Source organism: Hemitrygon akajei, chromosome 5 (assembly GCF_048418815.1).
Source record: "Hemitrygon akajei chromosome 5, sHemAka1.3, whole genome shotgun sequence".
NCBI classification, from domain to species: Eukaryota; Metazoa; Chordata; class Chondrichthyes; order Myliobatiformes; family Dasyatidae; genus Hemitrygon; species Hemitrygon akajei.
The window spans coordinates 153588728-153603299 of record NC_133128.1 but is presented as its reverse complement, the minus strand read 5'-3'; the positions used below and the strand labels follow the sequence as shown (position 1 = coordinate 153603299).

At 40.2% G+C, this 14572-nt stretch overlaps 1 protein-coding gene across 2 annotated transcripts in view; it reads left to right on the top strand.

The window, feature by feature from the left end:
- Positions 1–14572, top strand: part of LOC140728338 (inactive phospholipase C-like protein 1) — a 315913-nt gene that overhangs the window by 258825 nt on the left and 42516 nt on the right. The window contains exon 1 of one of the 2 annotated variants that reach the window (XM_073046923.1): positions 4746–4845. The exons of the other annotated variant lie outside the window; for it this stretch is intronic. The gene's annotated coding sequence lies outside the window, so the exon portion shown is untranslated. Of the gene's footprint in view, positions 1–4745; positions 4846–14572 lie in introns of those variants that run through there. 2 annotated transcript variants of the gene reach the window in all.

The following is a 14572-nucleotide window of genomic DNA, read 5'->3' as shown; positions in this document are numbered from 1 at the left end:
AGCCAATAATGCTATTTATTAAAAGGATGAAGGCATACATCTTATAATGTAATTAAGGAAAATTAAGGAAAACTATTTGTATTAGGGTGATTTTTTAAAAACTCCCATTTAGCTACAAGGGCACCAGGGTTGATGTCTTGACAGTTCTACTAATAATATAATCAACCTCATCATATGTTGAATATTTACAGTATTTGTGGAGCTCCATTATTTTATGGACTACATTCAATAAACAATTATGTTTATTTATTACAAACAAGAGAAATCTGCAGATGCTGGAAATCTAAGCAACACACACAAAATGCTGGAGGAACTCAGAAGGCCAGGCAGGATCTGTGGAAAAAAGTACGATCGACATTTCAGGCCGAGACCCTTCGGCGAACTTTGGTAATGCCCACCCCTTCTCTCCACCCTCTCCTTCACCATTTCCCATCCCTTTTCCTCCTCTTACCTTACCTCCTTGTCTGCCCATTACCTCCCTTTGGTGTTCCTCCCACCTTTTCTCTCTTTAAAGGCCTTCTGTTGTCTCCTGTCAGAGTCCCCCTTCTTCAGCCCTGTATCTCTTTCACCAATCAACTTCCCAGTTCTTAAATTCACAGATTCTGAAGCCATTCATCGAAGCTGCAAATTATAGAGTTGCACAGAATAGAATGGGCCCTTAGGCCCAACTGCTTGTGCTGGAAGATTTTTTATATTTGATGATATCTATAGGGTTTGAGAACCATAGAAATTACAATGTGTTTTGATAGATAAATACATCAGTTTCCCTGTAATGTATTAATAGTCAATATTAAAGCCAAGAGTTTCCAAAGTTACTCCTCAGAAAAATGAGTAATTTCATCATATGTACAGTTACAAAGAATGATATTATATGCTTATCAAGTCAAGTCAGTTTTTATTGTCACTTTGACCATAACTGCTGGTACAGTACACAGTAAAAATGAGACAATGTTTTTCAGGACAATGGTGCTACACAGAACAGTACAAAAACTACACTGAACTACGTAAAAACAACACAGAAAAAACTACACTAGACTACAGACCTACCCAGGACTGCATAAAGTGCACAAAACAGTGCAGGCAAAATAAGCAAGACAATAGGCACAGTAGAGGGCAGTAAGTTGGTGTCAGTCCAGGCTCTGGGTATTGTGGAGTCTAATGGCTTGGGGGAAGAAACTGTTACATATTCTGGTCGTGTGAGCCTGAATGCTTTGGTGCCTTTTCCCAGATGGTAGGAGGGAGAAGAGTTTGAATGAGGAGTATGTGGGATACTTCATAATGCTGTTTGCTTTGCAGATGCAGCGTGTAGTGTAAATGTCCGTAATGGTTGGAAGAGAGACCCCGATGATCTTCTCAGCTGACCTCACTATCTGCTGCAGGGTCTTGCAATCCGAGATGGTGCAATTTCCGAACCAGGCAATGATGCAGCTGCTCAGGATGCTCTCAATACAACCCCTGTAGAATGTGATGAGGATGGGGCGGGGGGGGGGGGTGGGAGATGGACTTTCCTCAGACTTTGCAGACAGTAGAGAGGCTGCTGGGCTTTCTTTGCTATGGAGCTGCTGTTGAGGGACCAGGTGAGATTCTCCGCCAGCTAAACACCAAGAAATTTGGTGCTCTTAATGACCTCTACTGAGGAACTGTCGATATTCAACGGGGAGTGGTCGCTCTGTACCCTCCTGAAGTCAACAACTATCTCTCGGCCCAAAACATCGTCACTACCTCCTCCCATAGATGCTGTCTGGCCTGCTGAGTTCTGCCAGCATTTTGTGTTTTTAACCATCTCTTTTGTTTTGTTCACATTCAAAGACAGGTTGTTGGCTCTGCACCAGTACGTTAGCCGCTGCACCTCCTCTCTGTATGCTGACTCGTCGTTCTTGCTGATGAGACCCACCACGGTTGTGTCATCAGCGAACTTGATGATGTGGTTTGAGCTGTGTGTTGCAGCACAGCCGTGGGTCAGCAGAGTGAACAGCAGTGGACTGAGCACACAGCCCTGGGGAGCCCCCGTGCTTAGTGAGATGGTGTTGGAGATGCTGCCTCCGACCTGGACTGACTGAGGTGTCCCAGTCAAGAAGTCTAGTAACCAGTTGCAGAGGGAGGTGTTCAGGCCCAGTAGGGTCAGCTTTCCAATCAGCTTCTAAGGGATGATTGTGTTGAATGCTGAACTGGTCTATGAACAGCATTCGAACATACGTGTCTTTTTTGTCCAGGTGGGTTAGGGCCAGGTGGAGGGTGATGGCAATGGCATCATCTGTTGAACGGTTGGGATGGTACGCAAACTTCAGGGGGTCCAGTGAGGGGACAGCAGGGTCTTGATGTGCCTCATGTCGAGCCTCTCGAAACACTTCATGATGATGGATGTGAGTGCAATGGAACGGTAGTCATTGAGGAAGGACACTGAAGACTTCTTCAGCACGGGGATGATGGTGGCGGCCTTGAAGCACATTGGAATGATGGCGCTGAAGCGGTCAGTGAGAACATCTGCTAGTTGGTCTGCACATCCTCTAAGCACTCTCCTAGGAACTGAATTAAATTGAAGTAAATGAATGTTAAACTAATGTCCTTGGCCAAAGCATTTTGAGTTGTGCACAAAGTTTATATTGTACATATGAATACCAAATGACAATAAAAGCAACATTTTTTTGAAAACAATTAGCTGTAATTGGAGGGCTTGTATAAAGAAATTTTGCAAAGGATTTCATATAATAGGCTAGGTTGGCATAAATAATTCTCCCATATTTTGTTATTGTACCATAGTGACGGATGCATGATAAAATCTGGCTCACTGAAAGAGAAGCTAGACTGAATGATAGAATCATTACTGAAGACCGCATGATAAGACTTTACCATATAACAATCACAGCACGGAAACAGGCCATTCTGGCCCTCCTAGTCCGTGCCAAACTCTTAATCTCACCTAGTCCCACCTACCCGCACTCAGCCCATAACCCTCCACTCCTTTCCTGTCCATATACCTATCCAATTTTACCTTAAATGACACAACTGAACTGGCCTCTACTACTTCTACAGGAAGCTCATTCCACACAGCTATCACTCTCTGAGTAAAGAAATACCCCCTCGTGTTTCCCTTAAACTTTTGCCCCCAACTCTCAAATCATGTCCTCTCGTTTGAATCTCCCCTACTCTCAATGGAAACAGCCTATTCACGTCAACTCTATCTATCCCTCTCAAAATTTTAAATACCGCGATCAAATCCCTCCTCAACCTTCTACGCTCCAATGAATAGAGACCTAACTTGTTCAATCTTTCTCTGTAACTTGTGCTGAAACCCAGGTAACATCCTAGTAAATCGTCTCTGCACTCTCTCTAATTTATTGATATCTTTCCTATAATTCGGTGACCAGAACTGTACACAATATTCCAAATTTTGCCTTACCAATGCCTTGTACAATTTTAACATTACATCCCAACTTCTGTACTCAATGCTCTGATTTATAACTTTAGTTGTATAGATGGTAAAAAATCTTTTTAGGGTTTAACTTGTATAGTTTACTTCATCAACAATTTTCCTTTGTGGTTCAAACATCCTCCTCAGAATTGTTGTCAAATACAACGGAAAAAGCATAACTTTTCAAATCTGCTCTAAATTCAATTACCGGGGTATGAAGATCATTTGCTGAGTGAAAATAATCCATTCTGTTTTGGTCATTATTTAGCTTATTCTGAAAAGCACTGCTGTTAATCAACTATTTGTACTAAATGACAATGTCTTTATCTGTCTGATATTTGTGTTCAGCACCATGCAGAGAATTTTATAAATGGTCTTTTTCTGTTGTATCTGAGATCTTTGAATGGAACAGATTTCAGAAAAGTAAATCATACCAAGATGATCATACATGCGGCAATGTAAAAGACAAATAATGATCAGTTGCCAATACTTTGCATTCAGAAATTAATTGTATGAAGTGCGATATCAAAAATTGCTTGAAGAAAAAAATTAACGTATCAAAACAATCACATGATAAAATAAATTAAAGATGCTCAAAACAAGACTGTTACAGTTATCATGGGGATATTAACATATACATCAATTAAGCCAATAAAATTAGCCAGTGTAGAGGATGATTTTTTGGAAAATGAAATAGATTTACATTTCTTTAATGCAGAAAGACAAAGGGAAAAGTGACTCATCATAGATTAGAAGAGCAACTGAAGATAATATTAAATCTAAGGTTGGATAGGTTTCTAGATGATAGCGAAATTAAAGGAAATTAGGATTCAGAGTAAAATGCTGTTGAGGTAGAAGATCAACCATGGTCTCGTTGATTGGTGAAGCAGTTTTAAGAGGCCCAAGGACCATTTGCTGCTCCAATTTCCCGTGTATCCATATGAAACAGCTAAATCTCTAAGCTTGGCTCCTTGTTGGAAACAACAAGATGATTATGCACATGCCATGCCATTTCTGCATAAGGAAGTTCTCCCCCCCTCAAAAGTTGCCCCAACCCTTTTGCAAATGACTATATTTTTATGTTAATAGGAATAGTTTATTTCTCTTAATTTTGTCTAGAGACTTTATGATGATCTACATCTATATTAAATTGCCTTTCAATTCTTTGAATAAAATTCCAGCTTCTTCAATCAACTGATTCCTTATCCATGGGACAATGCTTATTCTACCAGGCTCTTAAAGACTTGTTATTTATTATTACAAAATGCAACAGTTTACCAGGGAATTTTTAGAATGGGTTCTTTTTAACAATCTAGGCATCATTGTTTTCCAGTCTTTACTGTACTTGAATTAAATGGCTGGGCTGTCCTCTCAGACAGCATCGAAGAATCAAAACCCTTGATCAACCTGGCATCAGGCACAGACCAGACTAGGTAATATTGGCAAACTTCCTCCTCTTAAAAGCATTTGTGAATCAATGAGTTCTTAAAAAAACTGGTAATTTGTTGTCATCATTATTAACTGTTTTATTTCAAATTACACAGCTATGATATTTAAACTCATACAGCAGCTCTGATTTACTAGTTCAGCAAATTAATAAGGAGCATTTTATTCACTTTTTATTTCTGCTTCCAAATTAAATTTTGAATCCATGTTGCTGCTGCCCTTTTCATTCCGTTGTCCTTCGTCTTTGTTAACTAGCCTATAATGTGGAACTTTTAAAAAATGATTTTGAAAGTCAAGTTACACCAAAGCATGTTCCTCATCAGCCTACTCTTGTGATTTCTCAGAAATTAAGTAAACATGATTTTTCTGAATTAATCCATGTTATCTTTCTTTTATTAATCCAAATGTGTAAATGACTATGATTTTATCATTGAACATAATTTCTAACAACCTACTCATCATTGAGTTTATTCCTTTGTTTTTTGGGTTTGTTGTTCCATCATTCATTAAGCAAGGTTGTGTTTCACAAACAAGATGCTGTAGATGCTAGACATCTGGAATAAAAATAAGTGGTAGAAACACTCAACAGGTCAAACGCATCTGTGAAAAGAAAAGCTGAATTAACATTTCTGATCAATATCATTGGGTCAGAATTGGGAAAAACGATCAATAAAACAAGTTTTAATTTGCAAAGTAAGTGGTGAAAGATAGAATGGAAGAAATGGGAAATCTGATTGAGTGATAACGAGATTTGATAAAATCATGAAGGTAGCAGAACCAACAACAATAAGTAAGGTAAGAGGAACAAATAGGAACATCAGCAGAATACAACTTTTTCCATGTTGTCTCCAAACTTGAGATGTTCCCTTTTACACTTTTCTTATTGCTTTCTTTCCAATGTAAAACTTGTCTTATTTCTAATTCAACATTTCTGATAATAGGCCATTAACCTGCATTGTTAGTTCTTGTTTCTCAAGATGCTGCCTGTCTGGCTGAATACTTACAGAATTTTTGATTTTTTTTCATTTTTCAAAGAGACTTTTTCCGAATAGGAAGCCCACTCCATATTGTCTCCATTTCATCCTAACTCAATGAACTTTGCCTCATCTTCTGTCAAGACAACTTGCGGCTCCAAAAGCACATAATGGATTTAACAATTTCAGATTAACTAGTTTGTGTCTGATGCAAGATCGTCCACTTGCAACATTAACTCAGTTTTCTCTCTCCACAGATGTCTGGTCTACTGGGCATTTCCAACATCCTTTCTGTTTTAAATTTCCATCAGCTATTGGGTTCCACATCTTATGGCTCTTCATGTTCTTTCCTTCTTCTGACTGCTTTTGTTTATCTATTATCTAGACAGCACCAAAGCAGCACGTCACCAGTACAACAATTGTTTACACACAATCACAGATATTCTCTTTGTTATCTCCAACCTCCCTCTCTCTGTAAGTTAAAACAATTGTTTTCTTATTATTCCAGTTCTGTTGAAATATCTTTGACCCGAAATGTTAACACAGTTTCTGTATTTCGTATGCTGCCTGCTGTTGATTATTTCCAGCTCTGTTTTTATTTTTAATGTCTTCTTTGTATCAATCAGTTGCCTCATTCTCACTCAGGATTAACCTTCTTTTTAATATCTTTCCTGATATGAGCAAAGATCCACATGAACTAATATCACTGTGACATGGTGATCACTCTCTACAAATTGATGTCTCCTCAAGGTTCACCTCACATTTAACAACTTTGACTCAGTACTATTCTTCTAAAACATTATGCTGTTCCTTTCCTACTTTCTCTTATTTCCTTTATCATTTGAACAAGCCAAAGCATCATTTAAAGCAGTAATTGGAAAAAATCAAAAGATGTAAATCACAGTGACAAATAAAGTTATTTGTTTTATAGTTCACATGTTTAGTTTCATTTTGAACAACATTCTTCATAATTAATTTTAACTTAGAACATATTTTGGATTTCAAATAATTGTTTCCTGCATCTTCTCCAGACGAGTCCATTTGTATGCAGCACACAGTACCTTGTTACTAAGGTTAAACTTGAAAGCTAGACAGCAGGAAATACACTGCAAAGATAATGCTCCTCAAATGTTTTCTTCAAAAGTTTGCTGCCAGTGATATTTACACAGTTTTAAATGGTGTTTTATTTACGAGATGAATAAATCCACTGTTGTAGGCTGAAACTAGAATTTATTCGAAGTGCACAGTTAATTTTCATTGTGTGCTTATGGTAATTTATTTCTTCAAGTTGATTTTTATATTTGGTGGATAGGATGATTTAACCTTGAAATTATGATAATAATCATGTTATTTTGCCAAATTTAAAAAATAAAGGCACTTAGGCATTTGAAGAAAGCTAAATTCCTCTGTGCATTTTGTGTCTGCATATTGGCCAATATCCAGGTTTGAACCATGAGATTTGTTTTCAGAATGTTGATATTCATTAACATTTCTTAACTGTTATTATGCTGAAACTATGAGACTAACTTTACATCTTCCTTGTTAATTGCTATCTAATCAACTGAGAATTTGTGAGTTAGAAAGTAGTCTGGGCTTCATACAGTGTATCACTGTTGGGTTTTTAGTGGTTTATTTTAATTGTATTGAAGAATCTACAAATGCATCAAACTACTTTACAAATAAAATTATAACACTACTGATTCATTGTTTTGTAGTGAGACAGTGCTCTTAAATGTATTTTGTGGTGCAAATGCTGGGGTGCAACTTGAGCTTCAGCCTCATTTGGATGAACTAAAAGGGATAAATAGATTTCCCAGAAATGGCACCCGTTGGATTCAGATATTGAGCCCCATATTTGTTAAGCACCATACTCAATAAAATAAGGGAAAAAGGAAGCTTACACCAAAAGCTCACTGTTAAAGAAAAATAAACAGAATACAGGGTGCACTGGATAAAAGTAAACATTACATTAGAAAAGGTAGGAAAACATAGCAATCTTATCCAATAACAAACCGAGGAAGGGAATCATTCAAGTCTATGAGGGAAAGAAAGGTTGGCCAGTGTGTACCAGCAGATGAGTTTGGTTCTTAATGAGTGATTTTGCATTAGTCTTCATGCAGAGTGATGATGCTGATGCTGGGGTTAAGAAGAAATGTAAAATATCAGATTAGATAAACCTACTGAAAGATGAGTATTCAGATTTTACCATTTTGAAAGGACATAAATCATTAGGATACAATTAAATTAGGGGGTTCCAATCATATTTATGCCAGTCTGTGGACCCCAGGCTAGAAACATTTAGATTAAAGTTGATAAAAGATGCAAGTAAATTCTCTGATCATCAATTTTTGGGTCTCTCTGATTATAGGCATAGAAATGGAGAACAGAGATGTGTTAATGTAGCAGCCTGTTTTAAAAGAGTGAAAGGGAGAGAACAGATAATTATAGGCCTGTCAGCTAATCTCCAATGGTAAGAAAATTATTGAAAAAAAATGCTATACTGTGGCATTGCATTAATCACTATTGAAAGTCACAGATTAATCAAGAACTGTGAGCATGAACTTTTGAAAGGAAGAGGTTTCTGACATCTTTTGATGAAATGTCCCACATGACAGATTAGTCATGGGATCAAGTGATAAGTGGTAATTTAGATCCAAAATTGACTTTGTGATGAGGAGCAGAGGATAGTTGTCAAAGGAATTATTGTGACTGGAAGTCTGTTTCCAGTAGGGCAGTGTTGAACTCTACATGTTTTTTCGCTTTAGTGATGCATTTCAGTGATTTAGATTTAAACGCAAGTGGCATGATTGAGGGGTGCAGATGATACAGAAAATGCCATGCGTTTGGTAGTAAGGAACTTGCCAGATTGACAGACATTTGAACTTCAAGTGAGTAAAGTGGCAAGAGGAAAGAATGCAAAAGGCGATGTTCAGGCCATGTTTGGATAAACCATGGTCTTATTAAATGGAGCAGGCTTGAGGAACTGGTTGATTTCTCTCCTGTTCTTATTTGTTAAGTTCTTGTGAAACAGATAATAACTAGGTAAAAAAAATGAGAGGTTATTAAGAAAAGTAAGAGACTCTGCAGCTGCAGGAAATCCAAGCAACACACAAAATGCTGAAGGAACTCAGCAGGTCAGGTAGCATCTATGGAAATGAATAAACAGTTGAGTTTCAGGGCAAGACCCTTCTTCAGGACTAGAAAGGAAGCAAGAAGGTAACATAAAAGGTGGGTGAGGGGAAGAAGCCCAATCACAAATAAGAGAAAATCTGCAGATGCTGGAAATCCAAGCAACACATACACAAAATGCTGGAGGAACTCAGCAGGCCAGGCAGCATCTATGGAAAAAGAGTACAGTTGATGTTTCAGGCTGAGACCCTTCATCGGGACTGGAGAAAAACATGAGGATTCAGGAAAGGTGGGGGGAGGGGAGGAAGAAACACAAGGTGATGGGTGAAACTGGGAGAGGGAGGGAGGGTTAAAGTAAAGAGCTGGGAAGTTGATTGGTGAAAGATAAAGGGCTGGAGAAAGGAGAATCTGATAGGAGATGACAAAAAGATATGGAAGAAAGAAAAAGGGGGAGGATTGCTAGAGGGAGATGATGGGCAGGTAAGGAGATAAGGTGAGAGGGAAAAGGGAATGGGGAATGGTGAAGGGGGGCGGGCATTACCAAAAGTTCGAGAAATAGATATTGCTGCCAAAAGTTTGGAGGCTACCCAGATGGAATATAAGGTGTTGCTCGTGAGTGTGGCCTCGATACAACAGTAGAGGATGCCATAGACTGACATGTCAGAATCGGAATGGGGAGTGGAATTAAAATGAATGGCCACTGGGAGATCCTGATTATACTGGCAGATGGAGCGTAGGTGCTCAGCAAAATGGTCTCCCAATCTTTGTGGGTTTCACCGACATACAGGAGGCCACACTGGCAGCACCAGATACAGTAGGTAACCTCAACAGATTCACAAGTGAAATGGAAGGACTGGTTAGGGCCCTGAATGGTGGTGAGGGAGGAGGTGTAGGGCAGGTGTAGCACTTGTTCTGCTTGCAAGGATAGGTGCCAGGATGGGGATCAGTGGAAAGGGATGAATGGACAAGGGACTCATGTACAGAGTGATCCCTGCGGAACACAGAAGGTAGGGGGGAGGATGAAGGAAAGTTGTGCTTTGTGGTGGGATCCCAGTAGAGATGGCAGAAGTTACAGAGAATTATGTGCTGGCTGTGGAGGCTAGTGAGGTGGTAGATGAGGACAAGATAGAGACAGAGTGAATAGAGATAGGGGAGGGAGGTGTCAGAAATAGAACAGGTAAATTTGAGGGCTGGGTGGAAGTTGGAGGCAAAATTGGAGACTGCATGGGTCCCAGCTGTGCTTGCTTTTTTTAGTTAGCTACATGGAACAGCCTGTGTTCCAAACCTACACTGGTATGATTCCCTAACTTTTCCTAAGCTACATTGATAACTGCGTCGGTGCTGCTTCCTGCACCAATGTGGAGTTTGTCGACTTCATCACTTTGCCTCCAACTTCCACCATGCCCTCAAATTTACCTGACCCAGTTCCAACACCTACTTCCCTTTTCTCAATCTCTGTCTATCTCTGGAGAAAGCTTATCTACTGATGTCTATTATAAACCGACCGACTCTCACAGCTACCTGGACTATACCTCTTCTCACCCTGTAACTTGTAAAACTGCCATTCACTTCTCTCAATTTCTCCATCTCCACCACATCTACTCTCAGGATGAGGCTTTTCATTCCAGAACTAAGGAGATGTCCTTTTTCTTCAAAGAAAGGGGCTTTCTTTCTTCCACCATCAATGACGTTCTCAACTGCATCTCTTCCATTTCACGCATGTCTCCACATCATCCAGCACGTAATTCTCCATAATTACGGCAATCTCTGACGGGATCCCAACACCAAGTACAACTGTACCCCCCCCCCCCCCACTTTCCATGGAGATTGCACCTACACAACTAACTTGTCCATTTGTCCCTCCCCACCGATCTCCCTCCTGGCACTTCCCGTGGAAGTGCTACACTTGCCCTTACACCTCCTCCCTCAGTACAATTCTTGGCCCCAAAAAATCCTTCCAGGTGATACCTGTGAGGTCATCTGCTGTATCCAGTGCTCCCAATGTGGCCTCCTGTATATCGGTGAGACCTATGCCAAGCACCTATGCTCCATCTGCCAGAAAAAGCAGGGTCTCCCAGTGGCCACCCATTTTAATTCCACTTTCCATTCCCATTCTGACATAAAGAAGTGAAGGCTACCTCAGTAAATATATTTAAGACAAGGTTGGATAAATTTTCGCATAGTAGGGGAAATAAGGGTTATGGGGAAAGGCAGGTAGGTGGAGTCAAGTCCATGGCCATATCAGCCATGATCTTATTGAATGGTGGAACAGACTCAACAGGCCAGATGGCCTACTCCTGTTTCTATTCTTATGTTCCTAAGTCTGTCCGTGACCTTCTCTGCTGCCGTGATGAGGCCACACTGAGGTTGGAGGAGCAACACCTTATTTCATCTGGTTTGCCTCCAAGCTGATGCCATGAACATCGATTTCTTGAACTTCTGGAATGGATTCCCCCATCCTCTTCAACAGTTTCCATTTCCCTCTATCACCTTAACTCCTTACCTGCCCATCACCTCCCTCTGGTGCTCCTCCGCATTTTCTTTCTTCAAAGGCCTCTGTCCTCATCTATCAGATTCCCCCTTCTCCAGCCCTGCATCTCTTTTACCAATCAACTTCCCAGCTCTTTACTTCACCCCTACGTCACCCTTCTGGTTTCACCTATCACCATGTGTTTCTTCCTCTTCCTCCCTCCCCACCTTCTTCCTCTGACTCCTCATTTTTTTCCTTCAGTCCTGATGAAGGGTCTCAGCACAAAATGTCAAGACTATACTTTTTTCCATAGATGCTGCCTGGCCTTCTGAACTCCCCCAGCATTTTGTGTATGTTGTTGTGAGGGGAAGAAAGATAGCTAGAAGGTGATAGGTGAAGCTAAGTGAGTCAGAAACAAAGGGTTGGAGAAGAAGGAACCTGAGAGAAGAGGAGAATGGACCATGGGAGAAAGGGAAAAGGAGGGGCACCAGGGGAGGTGAAAGGCAGCTGAGGTCAGAGTGGGGAATAAAAGAAGAGGGAAGAGTGAGGGAAATTTTTACTGGAAGAAAAAATTGTTGTTCATGCCATCTTTTTCAAGGATACTCAGTTAGAATGTGAGAGTGGCCTCATCATGGCAAAAGAGGAGGCTATGGACCAACATGTTGGAATGGGAGTGGGGATAGGAATTAAAGTTGTTGGCCACTTGGAAATTCCGTTCCTGGCTGATAAAACTGAGGTGCTGGAGAAAGCAATCCACCAATTTACATTGGGTTTCATCAATGTAGAGGAGGCTGGATCAGGAGCACCGGATACAGTAGATGACCCAATAGATTTGTAGGTGAAGTGTACCTTACCTGGAACGACTGTTTGGGGCCCTGTATGGAGGTAAGGGAGAAAGTAAATGGGCTAGTGTAGCATTTCTGTTGCATGCTGGGGTATGTGCCAGGAGGATGTTCAGTGGGGAGGGATGAATGGACAAGGGAAATATGGAGGGAACAATCCCTGTTGAAAGTGGAGAGTAGGGGAAAGGTCAAATGTGTTTGCTGGTAGAATCCTATTGAAGCTGGCGGACTTTGTGGAGTATGATCTGTTGAACATGGAGACTTATAGGATGGTAGGTGAGGACAAGAGGAACTCTATCCCTGTTAAGGCGACAGGAAGATGGGGTGACCCCGGCTGTCCGGGAAATGGATGGAGGAGATGTGGGTGAAAGCAGCATCAAAGGCAAACACTGTTCTTTAAAGTAAGAGGATATCTCTGATGTCCTGGAAAGGAACATTTTATACTGGGAACAGATATATGGAGTTGAAGGAAATGAAAAAAGTGAAGAGCAGTTTTAGAGGAGAAAGGATGGGAAAAGGTGTAGCCAAAATAGTTGTGGGAATTGGTAGGTTTATAAAAGATATTGGTAGACATTTTGTTTCCAGAGATGGTGACAGATCAAAAAGGAGAGGGGATGTCATAAATAGACAAAGTGAATGTAAGGGCAGGGTGGAAGTTTGAGGCAAAGTATTTAGTAGATGCACTTTTGGCAGCAATTACAGCCTTGAGTCTGTGTGGGTAGGTCTCTGTTAGCTTTGCACATCTAGACATTACAATTTTTTCTCATTCTCCTTTACAAAACTGCTCAAGCTCTATCAGCTTGCATAGGGATCGTGAGTGAGCAGCCCTCTCAAGTCTAGCTATAAATTCTCAATTGGATTGAGGTCTGGACTCTGACTTGGCCACTCCAGTGCATTAACGTTTTTGTTTTTAAACCATTCCTATGTAGCTTCGGCTTTATGCTTGGGGTCATTGTCTTGCTGGAAAACAAATCTTTTCCCAAGTCACAGTTCTCTCACAGACTGCATCAGGATTTCCTCCAGAATTTCCCTGTATTTTGCTTACGCCAAACCTAGCATTTAGTCTGATGGCCAAAAACTTCAATTTTGATTTCATCAGACAATAGACCTTTCTTCCAATTAACTTCAGTGTCTTCCACATGATTTCTGGCAAACTCAGCCAAGATTTCATGTGAGTTTTTTTTCTAACAGTGGCTTTCTCTTTGCCACTCTGCCATAAAGCTGAGACTAAAGCACCCAGGCAACAGCTGGAAGCACAGTTTCTCCCATCTCAACCAATGAAGCCTGTAACTCCTCCGGAGCTGTCATAGGTCTCTTGGTGACCTCCCTCACTAGTCCCCTTCTTGTACAGTCACTCAGTTTTTGAGGACAGTCATTAGTGATGATAGATTGATTTATTCCAAGTGATGTTCAGTGACTTGGAAATTTTCTTGTATCTCTCTCCTGACCTGTGCTTTTCAATAACCTTTTCGCAGAGATGTTTGGAGTGTTCTTTTGACTTCATGGTACAGTTTTTGCTAGGATACTGACTCACCTGCAGCTGGACCTTCAAGGGTATTTTTACTGCAATCAATTGAAACACCTTGACTGTACACAGATGATCTCTATTTAACTAATTATGTGACTTCTAAAACCAATTGGCTGCACCGGTGATGACTTGGTGGGTCATATTAAAGGAGTGAATACTTAGGCAATCAATTATTTTGTGTTTTATATTTGTAATTAGTTTAGATCACCTTGTAGAGATCTGTTTTCACTTTGACATGAAAATGTCTTTTTCTGGTGATCAGGGTCAAAAAAAGCCAAATTAAATCCACTGTGATTCAATGTTGTAAAACAATAAACAATGAAAATTTCTGGGGGGACGGTGGTGAATACTTTTTGTAGGCATTGTAATTCAGATGTATTCTGCTGAATATAACATATTAATTCTTTCAAAATACTGCAATGAAATCAAGGCTGGAAGAATGAAAATATCTTTTTTATCTGCTAAGTTTCTTCTATGGATATAGCTTGTACTGGCAATGTAGAGAAAAAATATATTAACTTCTGATATCCCTCCATTTAGTGTGGGAATTTCTAGGTGATCTGATTTGGTCCAGCAGTGAAGAACTGTACTTGGAATAATAGGGGCTTGTATTTATGTTCTGCTACTTATCCTTATCTAGTAAACTTAAGCTAGGTCTCTTTCAGGTTGCCATACAGCAATGCATCATTACAGAGGAAAATGGATGTGGTCCAAACACACAGGGTCATCTGGACTGACACAATCAATTTGTAGTAATGTAAACAAATGCTT